The sequence below is a fragment of the Larus michahellis genome, chromosome 7, assembly GCF_964199755.1.
Source record: "Larus michahellis chromosome 7, bLarMic1.1, whole genome shotgun sequence".
In the NCBI taxonomy this organism is placed as follows: domain Eukaryota; kingdom Metazoa; phylum Chordata; class Aves; order Charadriiformes; family Laridae; genus Larus; species Larus michahellis.
In genome coordinates this window covers 46755077-46764663 of record NC_133902.1, presented here as the reverse complement: position 1 = coordinate 46764663, position 9587 = coordinate 46755077, and positions in this window count along the sequence as shown.

Sequence of the window (9587 nt, the reverse complement as noted above, 5' to 3'; positions counted from 1 at the left end):
ATAGATTAATTACCTGTATAAAAAAAAATTGTAGATAATACAAATAGCAGCCATAATTTGAGTACCCAGACTCAAAAAAAAAAAAAACTAAAAAAAAATACCCACACCACAAAACCTACAACTTTACTTTCTCATATAATAGTATGGGAAGCACATTTGCAGGCCAGAAATAACGAAAATAATCAAAAGAAAGCATTAACGCAGCACACAGTTAACCAGTGGAACTCTCTGCCACAAGGCATTACCTTCCAATTGCTTGGCTATGACTGAATGAAAGGTTTTTAAATGGAAGCTAATTGCTGGGGCTACAAAGACCCAACTGGTTTGTGTCTGTTATCAGTTTTCTTGCACTTTCCTCAGAGGCATTTTTTAACTGGGCGTTGCTGCAAATGGGATGTTGCAACAAGTGGACCTTTAGTTCCAGCCACCACAGCAATTGCATTTATGAATTTTGTGCTGCTGTACGTTGAAATAGCATCTTTAGAAAAAACCCAAACTGCATAAGAAAAGAGAAATCTCAGAATAAGATCTCGAGGCAAATGTCTTAGTCTCTTTCTAGCTAATTCAAGAGTTACCTATAGCATATACAAGTAGTTCTAACCACACGGTTATTTTCATAATTGCAAAGGTTGGAAGTTTAATTAGACAATCATAAGGAAGCCCTCAAGCCAGCCCATTTTCTTAAACAGCTTTACCTAGGCAATGGGAGCAGCATTGTGTAACGCGGCGATTTACTCTGAATAGCATAATGTTCCCTTATCTTTTTTCCTGATTAATTTCCTGACTGAAGTAGCACATAAAACCAAGCTGGTTAGACAACATGTGTCAGGAGCCACGTGTCCTATTCAAATTTGAAATGGAGAGAGGCAGAACTGAAAGAGATCAGGTCTCCCCCCTTTCTTTGCACAGCCATTCCGGGTGCACTGTGCTTCCACCGTGACCATCTTCAGTGGTTGTGGGAGCTGCGGTCTACGTGGGATGGATTTCTTTTTTTTTTTTTAAAATGTTTATGGTCCTCAGGGATACAGAAGGCGGCTTGAGAACAGAAACGCAGTGGAACTGGGGTTTGTGATGCAATTCCACAAAGACTTGATGGCCTCACAAGAGCCGCTGGTGCAAGCAGGAGACCATCACACCAGGCTCTGGGCTGCTTCTCTTCACCACCACTTCTCAGTTTCAGTTGCCTCCCTCCCCAAACACACCTGCATGCATGTACACGCTCACCCCCTTTTCAGGAATTTTACTATTGTTTTCAAGATGGAAAATAGGGGGAAAAAAAAAAAAGTGAATCTGAACTCTGCCAGGGCCTCCAAAGCACAGCAAGGAGGGATGAGGGTTGGACTGCTGAGGATGAAGATGAGCAGCGAGTCACAAGTGAAACAAACCCCATGGCCAAGCACTGGGGTCCGACCATGGCTAGGGGAGAAGAAGGGGGCTCAGCGGAAAGGCTCTAGTCCTCACCAGCCTCCCCGTGGACACCAGCCCCCGGCTGACTTTCGGCAAGACACAGTCGCTCTGTACGTCTGCTTCCCTCCCGCGGAGCATAAACAGAAGCAGCTGGGCCCAGCTCTGCTCCGTCCCACATCTCGCCTTGCCATTTGCACCCACGCGCAGCTAGCGGTACCCAGCTACAACAGCGGCAATGTTTTCCACACACGTGACCGAGGTGCAAACGACAACCCGAGGCGCTGGCACATCCACTGCCTGCCAGCCTGGGCCCCGCTCACCCCACCTCCCCCTCCTCCTCCTCCAGCCCCTCTCCTCCCTCCGCCTGGTCCCCGTGGAGGAAAACAACCTCAATTTCTGGGGGGCTTGTTTTCTCCTAAGCAGTGAGCAATCATTCCCCCCTCCCCTCACACACCAGCTCGGGAGCAGAGCTTGCTTTCCGCCCTCATCACCTGTTTCGCTCTTTCTGGAGTCCCCCATTTCCCAGAGAGTTTCCAGCGACAACATTTAACCTCGATGTTTAAAAGCCCTGGCGGCAAAGCACAACATTCAACTCACAGCCAGAATTTTGCTTGACCTCAGCCCCCATGCATCAGGCTCCCCAGCTGTGCAGCATCCCTAATTAATCATACCCATTAGGGTTCCTGCCCTGGACAGTGCCCGTGGGAGCAGCTTCAGGGCTGAATTCAGTACGGCTTCACATCTTTTTCTTTTGCGGAGGTGATACTACATTGCCAGCTACGCTTTTTTACCATATGAAACACCAACACACTGGCAGTTAACGAGCTACAACACAGAACCACTTGGCAACACAGAGAAAATGGTCAGAAAATCCCCAAGCAAGGCGGGGGGGGGGGGGGAGGGTGGGTGAAATGCAATGAATTGACAGTATTAAGCATGCAAGACAAATCTAAGGCAGAGGCTGCCAGAGAGCAAAGGTGCTGTCCCAGGCCTGAGGATGGCCTCACAGAGGGGGACCTCACCAAGGGAAGCAGCCGCTACTTAACCATTAGACAGATGAGGCACCTGAGTAGCTTCTGGAGAGCAAAGGAGGTGAGAAACCAGACCGATTTTAATGTCAATTCCCCTCTTGAAGTCAACAGATGTGACCACCTGCCACAGCTAGGGATCCAGGAGCCCACAACGTGCCACCCAGTCCTGTGGGACCTCTGAGTTTGAGACTGTCCCAGGTGTTAATTATGGCACAGACAATACCCGTTTGTAAAAATCATGATGTAAATGTACCGAAAATGCCTGCTGCGAGCAGCGATGCCCTGGAAGGCAGGGGTTCAGGCAGCCCGGCTCTGCCTCAGGGTGCTGGTACGAGCGGCTGATGGAGATGAGCTCAGGCAGCATCAGATCCGAGATGGGGGAACCGGGTTTTGTTCCTGCTGCAGGAATGAAGTTTGGAGCTGTCTTCGCTTGTAACACCACATAATTCTAGATGGCTGCAGATTTATTACTGTATTTTCGCAAATTTGGAAGGTTTCCACCTTTGACCACATAAAAGAAAGAAACATTTTCCTTTTCTCAATGTGACCTCCATTTTCTATTCTGAGACAAAATCCATTATAGCAATGCCTGGAAAAACAAAACATCTAATCATTTTCCCTGAGAATTCCTTTGCATTCTGCAATGGATTTAGCTTGGCCAGAGACTTTTTTTCCCCACACCCCTAGCAAGGGAAACTGCTTGCGAGATTCTCAATTTTTGAAAGATAATGATGGCTCAGTGTTCACTGTAGTGATTTCTCATGTTATCACTTTGATTTGCAATCACCGTTGAAGGCCTACACCATGAATTACTTACCAATTAAGCAGCGCTTGCATGGAGACTATGTATTTTACACCTTGACAGCTATTACAGTCAGAAGCTAACTGGAGCTTTGGCTTAAATGGGAATTATCAAATACCGAACAGTCTGAAGCAGAGACTCAAGCTGACTTGGACGGAAGACATAACAGAGATAAATTTGCTGCTAGCATTTTATCTTGGGTAGGAGTAACAGCGGGAAAGACAAAATCAAACTATCCATATCTTCCTTGCTCTTTAACAGCAGATTTTTTAATCCTCCCTGAAGACACCCAGAAAAATTATTTATGTTGTGGAAAAACTATTGGGGAAGATAGCTGCCCTCTGCTACAACTAATATGATTAATATCCTTGCGTCATTTTTTTTTTTTTCTTAGGGAGAGGAGGGAGTGATCTCACTACTCCAACCACGTTATACTATTAGATACCTTTGAAACAGAAAAATAGGCATGTAAAAAAATGTGAAAGTGAGATTTTATTATTTATTCCATATTTGTGCCTCAAACACTCTTCAGTTCGAGATCCTTAGAGTATCCCATGGGTACTGTCCACAACCACATTCAGGACCCAAAAAGTTGTTCTCCACCCCAGCAGAGCCAGAGCAGTTGAACTATTTATTTTGCTGCGGTTAAACCCTTTAACAAGCATGATGTCATTGCACTCAGCCAAGCACTGGGAAATGTTTCATTTTTCACTTGTTTCCAAAAGTATAGCAGAAAAGGTCTTTAAAACATTTACTAGAGATTCCCTTCGCTCGTTCCATTTATTTCAGAAATAATATATGCAAATGTAGTTACTTTATCAGTGACATAAAGCCTATTATCTATTGAATTTCAAGTCTAGGGTAACTCCCAGCAACCAAATACATGATTTAATAATAATTCTGTCATCAAGTGAAATCTTTCCCCGAGATAGATACTGAAAGCAGCCTGCCTACATAGCAAGATACTTATTCTTTCTCAGAGGCTTTTCAACAGGGTCAGACCTGTGAACGTGGCTACCACAGACCTTTTATTTCACCTAAAGTTTTGAGCAAGATTGACTATAGTAGAGGACTATGATGTCCGGCTACCTATTTTGTTCACGCTCTTGCTCTACACTATTCCACAATCCTGCAGTCTCTCTGAAATCCCCATCTACAGAACAATATGAAAATATCAGCTTTTTCTGAAATGAATACCAGGAGTTGTTGACCAGATGATAAAGATTTTAATATTCATAAAATCAGAATGTCAATGAAGAACATCTTGTATGAGAATTAATGCTTCCAAGTTGTAACCGTCATTCCCAAAATGCATTCAATACTACTAGGAAAAGTCTTGCTCTCTCCTCCCTCCGACATGTGGAAGTTTAATTAAGCACCCACCAAAGACTGAGAATTACCCGCTGGAATTGTTCAGCTGTTCTTTTTTTATTCTTCTCTGTGCTGGCCAGCAAGCCAAACCAGTTTTGATTTCCATATCTTTTATTTGTACATTGTTCAATCAGGCACGGGCCGATTCCACATTAAAAATAAATATACTATGTCACCATCATAAACTGCACTGGCCAAAACCATAACGTGCTCCTGATTAAGGCTGTGCAAATAGAGCATACCCTAAAGCAAGAGGAACGGGCACCTGCGCTCATGGGAACCGAAGGAGCAGCCAAAGTCTGGCACCTCAGCAGCTCTGATGACCCTGCAGAGGATTATCAGCTCTTGACTTCGCAGTGGAAAGATCTGAGTCTCCACTGCCCTCAGGGGAGATTAAAAAAAAAAAAGCAATTCACTGATGCAGGTGATGTTTCTAGTTGTGGTTTTCCACACTATGAGGAGAGGAAAGGAAAGAATGACAAGAAAACTCATTCATTTATAAACTAACAATCTGTAAGGTATTGAAAGCTCAGGTCCCCAAAGTACTACAATATAAATGCTTCACCACTAATCTTCCACACTCCAAGGGCTAGAGAGAGTCACCTCTTGGCTCCCCCCATCTGCAGTTCTTACAGTAGGATATTCCATGACAAAGATCAAAAAATTAACACCATCCCATGCCACTGTGCTGTGCATCTGCCACTGTTGCACTGATTTTCACGCTGTAAGCAGTGGGCTTGTGGTATGTGTGCTCTATTGGAAGTCCATAAATCTGAGTTCAGTTTCCACTTTAAAGCACATCTTTTGTTTATAACTAAAAGCTGCACTAATTTAACTTAAAATTAGTTTTTAGACTCTGGCAAGAAGCTTTGTACAGATGCCTATTTCTATTTAGGCCAAGCTTTTTCAGGTGCAGTTCAAACTTGGGAACTTGAAATAAACCTGATTTACACTGCAGTAGATTGCATTTGCAGATTTCACATCTGAATCCATTTGATTCATATTGAATCTATTTAATCTGTATTTTTAGTCTCCAGTCCTGCTTTCTGTGTCTATTTAAGTGTTAAGCTCTGTCCTATTCATTAAAGAAATTAATATATTCATGTTAAAATGAGAAATGCAGGTTGAGCTTTTACAGTCAAATTCTGCCATGAAACAAATAGTTAAAATCATCACCAAACACACTGAACTGTTTCCTTACCCACTGAAATTACTACTGTTTCTCAACAGTGTCTTCCAAAATACTATGCCGTTCCAACAAAAGTTGTAGGTAAAATCTGGGAGAAGAAAAGAAAGCAAAACATCAAATATTTATTTTAATTCAGTTGCAAGTTGCTTTCTACTTTAACTCGATCTCTTTGCCCTGGTCACACGTCCATTGTCCTCCTTTCCTCACGTGCTGGCCACCTCCAAAGGCAGCCTATGCACATCTTCGCGACTGGGGTTTTTAGGTTTTGTCTCCATACTTTCTCTCTCGCTTTGTCATTTTCTCTAGGGCCAGCTTTGCTCCTCCAGGGTAAATCAGCCTGACTTCCTACAATCTCAGTCCTTTTCTGGGAATTTTTGGCACTCCTTCAGCCTTCCCTCCGCACATTTCTTCCCATGCAATTGCAGCACTTTTTTCCCCCCCAAAAACAGGCAAAGGTACAGTGTGGTTTCATCATGTTGCAACCCCCTCCTTCACTCTGCCAGTCTGAAAGGTCGAAGTCTTGGAACACCTTTCCTATGGAAATGTGAAATTCAGCCTTGAACAGTCATCAACACCTGTACAACAGCAGAAACGCACTTCTCTTCTTGAAGTCTTGTCTGCCCTCAGTCCCCATGACACCGGTCCTCCTTAATCACTTCCACTGCATCCTCTTTATCACTTTCTTTCCATCCTGCCTCTCCCCAATTCCAGTTCCTAGGAAGGAAGATTGCCTGGGCCTTCACTGCCTCTCCTTCTTGCTATAGGACGATGGCACAACACATACATTCAGGTCCAGCAGAGTAACTTCCCAACCAGTCTCTCTGCTGCACCAAGCAAATGTCTCAGCCTCTGACTGACTTGTCTTTATAGGTAAGGAAGCTCAGCATGGATAGAAATACCCTGTTAGCCTTCTTGGAAGTGATCCTTGCTATCTCTCTTACCAGTCATTTTGGGCCATCCTTCCTGTATGATCCAGAGGCCTTTATCTAGACCTCAACTTCATCGTTCTAAATCCTCATACTCACATGAGGCCGTACTTGCAGATTCTTCCCAAATAATCTAAGATGCAGCCTTCCCTGAACCTCTGCACAAGTGTAACATAGACCCCTCTATAATGTCAGTAGGATAAATATGTGTCATTATTGTGTGTGCCATCATTTTATATACTCAGCTTTGATCCACTGGTCCCCTACAGTATTCTGCTGCACAGATCAATGGATCATTAACTACATTTTGTTCATAAGCTCTTTGGGAAGGCACCATATTTTGTTGTCTGCCTGTGTAGTGCCTAGAGCAATAAGGTCCCTTCACACCATAGCAGTGTCGATAATATATACTCCCAACTGTGCTAGGTGCTATACATACATACAGTGACACGTAGTAGATTGGTGCTACCACTTTTGTCTTTGTTGTCTGCTAGTCTAGGTAACAGATGATCACAAGATAGAAGAATAAATGACCCTGCATTATATGATTTCATGTCCCAAACATTTAAAACCAACACATATTTGTAAGCAATTTGGCTGAAGAAAGCACAAGACACTACCAATGGAGGTAATCTGAACAACAGAAAGTACAGGCGCACTATCATCAGAGGAATAACTAGAGTAATTTGTAATATTTTCCAATAAAACAGAGATTTTTGTTAACCTGTATACTGTAGGCACCAAGATGTGGTATGATACCCAAGATACAGAGGAAAAAGAAATGCTCTTCACTAGGGCATACAGCAGCAGCCACGCAATACAAAGAAATTTGACCTCCAGTTTACCACTACAGGGAGATAATTCCCCAGGGTTGGGGTATCTACCCCTACCTAGTCTCTCTCCATGGGCCTCTCCACAATGGACTGTGGAAATAAGACACATATTCCTCTTACCTTTATTAGAGAACAATGATTAGGCTGCTTTGGTTTTGTTGCGGAACAAACATGACTAAATTCTAACCAGAAGTGCCACCCCAGCAGCACACACGCATACCCATAAGTTAACATTACCTTCCCAGTGATAATGTCCCACCCGGGGGTCAGAGACAACCAAACCTCAGCCCTCTTACAGGTTCTTCTAACACAGCTCTTGCAGACCACAGATCAGGCTGCAGAGGGGCTCAGAGCTGTGCTCACTGAAGCACCCACAGCCTACGAGAGACTGGGACCACTCCTGCCATGCCCAGCGTCATCTCCTGGAGCGACTGGCCAGCACTGCCTGGAGTACGGCCAAGTAGCACATACTCGCTTTTCCCAAACTCCTCCCAAGCATGAGATCAACTTTTCATTCTTACCCAATGCATAGATGTTTGCCAGAGATTAAAATAAACATTGCTGTGCTTTCTGTTAGCATCAAATCACGAGGACTGTCAGGTGCTCATGCTTGATTTGGAAGGCCCGTCTGCAAGGCCACCTCTCCTCCCAGCTAATCTTTGTCTCAGTGTATTCTCCTTAGGATTTTTCATATTTTTCTGCCGCTGCTGTTCTTCCGTGTTACCTTTCACCCAAAATCATTACGCTGCAGTCAAAGACACCGAGAAAACCCTCAATTCAATAGTTCCTGTGCTGCAGGGCAGAGGTTAAAAGCAAACCCTCCTGGTACCCAACCCTTCTTAGCTGGCTGTATGAGACCTCCCGAGCTGTGCAGCAAAAACGTATCTGGGATTATCTCTGCCACCAGAGTTACCAGAGTTTTATTACAGTTTTTTTCCCCCCCATTCCTGGAGGCAGGAGCATGAAAGGTCTCACACACTAGCAAGTCTAGCTCCCCATCTCCAGCGGCCTGCAGCAGAGGGTGTGACAGCACACCTCTGCCATCATCAGTTCTTGAGGAACATCCCCGTGGGAAAGGCACCTGAGTGAGCACAATTCTCTATTTGATGCCCTGATCACAGAAACAAAGCTTTTGCTCTTCTTCACATCATGCTGGCTTTTCACTGTATGAGGGGAAAGAAAAAAAAAAATAAAAAAATCTTATCTAAACTGAAGCAAAAGCCAATTCCAGGCTGCCGCTTTCCTCAAAATACACACCTCTTAGGCACACAAAGATGTTTCACAAACACAGGCCAGTTTCTGAACCCATTACATTAACATTAAAGAAGAATTACTCCAGCAGAGGTAAAACCAGCGTAAAACAAGCACAAGTGGGATAAGAATCACACCCTTCATTTTAGTCTCCATGTAGCCCTTTTTCCCCCCTTACATAAGCCTCAACACTCCAAGTTCAAGGCAAATGCTTGCAATATTTCTGTGTTATCCTCAGTAATGTGACAAGAGTAATTACAGAGCCCAGGGAAGCTAAGTAACACTGCTAAAACAGTGGGTGGTCTAATGGCTTGAATGGCTCCTGTGCACTAACGTTGCAGTGGCAGTCCCTCAGACCCCCACTTTGAACCCCAGGTAATTCAACCGCACTCTGCAACACTGGCCTTTTTGTCCAGGACATCTTGGCACCAGCGTCGCTTAGCTGTCTTGAGACGTACCCAAGTTCTTTCAGGTGGTCTGCAAAGTTAAGTCACCCTTAAAAAGTTTGTCCTTGGTACCCACCAGATCTCCTTCATTCTCCATTTCGGTTAAAAGCTCTAGGCAGAAGCACACAGATCATTTTGCAAGGAAAATCTGCTCAGAGACAGCTATTCCAGGTGCACAGGCTTTTGCTGAGTACAGCATTATTTGGGGTATTCTCTGGAAAAAAAAAATATATCTACTTTTACAGTAAAAGAGCCATTTGCCATGTGCAATGCGCTGAAATACTTTGCCACAGCAAAGTCTGGTCTAAACATGTTGTTGGCCAATAAAAGG